Raw genomic sequence first — 1,748 nt, forward strand, 5'->3', positions numbered from 1 at the left:
AAACAATTTTACTTACATCACAGGGACTTTCTGATATTAATAGTTTGTCAATTGTTTCTTAATTCTAGGTACTAATAGGTATAGTGCAAATTTGAGTTTGTTTGCTTCAATAAACAATATTTTTGAAAGATTAACAGAGAATCATGAAAAGGTTACTCAAGGTCTGTTGGATAGGACAACTGAGAAGAGCTGCACCTGCCAGTCATCAGATCAGTGAAAGGCAAGTATACTTTAAGTTGTCAGCATCCGCAGTCTGAAATAAATTCTAAGAAACTGAATTATGGACTTGGAAAGTGTGTGATATGCAAATTTAGTAATACGGTGCTGATCTACTATTGCTCCAGATAGAGATGGAGTCAGGTCTGGCTGTGCGCAAATAACTGGCTCCCCATTTGCAACAAAACATATTTTCAGCTTACATCATATAGAGCTACAAAACAACAAGGCACACTGGCATCACCTGTGCTCTTTGTGAGATGATTGAAGAGGCTAAATATAACCTGTTTATCCTTTAGAGATTTTATGAAATGAAAACTGCAGCCGTAACTGCTCTAAAAAGGATCTACAAAAAGAGTTAATATCTCCTCTTCCTGAGAAGCTGAAAATTTGGAGAAGTGCTGAAAGGTGAAGAACACTGTCAGTTCAATAATTACAAGCCAGAGGATCACATTGCCTAGGTAGAGATATTGTCCCTTTCCCCTTTGGTGTGTGCTCTTTTGGTGTCACTTTACTAGTGCTTTTCAACTAACAATGGGACAATTGTTCCCTGGCAACCATTGCAAATTAGCCTATGCACAGTCATGCTTTGACAATTTCCAGCTAAATTATCTGCTCCACTTTGTTGCTACCTTTGAGAGCCAAAACATACAAGGAGATATAACAGGCAAGATTACTCTTATCCTGCCAACAAAAGTGCATATACTCAAGGCTATGGTTTTCCCAGTTGCAATGTATGGCTGTGAAAATTGGACCATAAGGAAGGCTGAGTGCCGAAGAATTGAGGCCTTTGAATTGTGGTGCTGGAGAAGACTCCTGTGAGTCTCTCGGACTGCAAGAAGATCAAACTGGTCAGTCCTAGAGGAGATCAACCCTGACTGCTCTTTAGAAGGCCAGATCCTGAAGATGAAACTCAAATACTTTGGCCACCTAATGAGAAGGAAGGACTCCCTGGAGAAGAGTCTAATGCTGGGAACAATAGATGGCAAAAGAAGAAGGAGATGGCAGAGGATGAGGTGGCTGGATGGAGTCACTGAGGCAGTCAGTGTGAGCTTACGTGGTCTCCAGGGGATGGTGGAGGACTGGAAGGCCTGGAGGAATGTTGTCCATGGGGTTGCGATGGGTCAGACACAACCTCGCAACTAACAACAACAACAACAACAAATTTTTAAAAAATCAAAGCTATAATAATTTAAAAATGTACAAATGGTTGTGCAATTCTCAGAAGCTGATTAAAAATATATATTGACCTGAATTGTGCTGCAAAATGAAATGGCAGTGAATGAAAAAGAATAGCAATTGGAGCAGGGAAGCAAATACAAGACAGGTTCTGCCACACTGTGATACTGGCTGGAGGAACAAAGGGGAAGGATGCGAAGAAGTCATGGTGCCCGGCTGTAAACGCCATGGCTTCTTCCGTGAACAATCCACATTGCATTGCATGTTCATGGCTTTCCCACTGAAATAACAAGAGACTGTGTATAATTCTTCTTCCCACCAGAAAAAAACAGAAGAATTCAAGTAGACAATAG

The sequence above is a fragment of the Varanus komodoensis genome, unplaced genomic scaffold, assembly GCF_004798865.1.
Source record: "Varanus komodoensis strain SLA01 unplaced genomic scaffold, ASM479886v1 scaffold15, whole genome shotgun sequence".
NCBI lineage: Eukaryota > Metazoa > Chordata > Lepidosauria > Squamata > Varanidae > Varanus > Varanus komodoensis.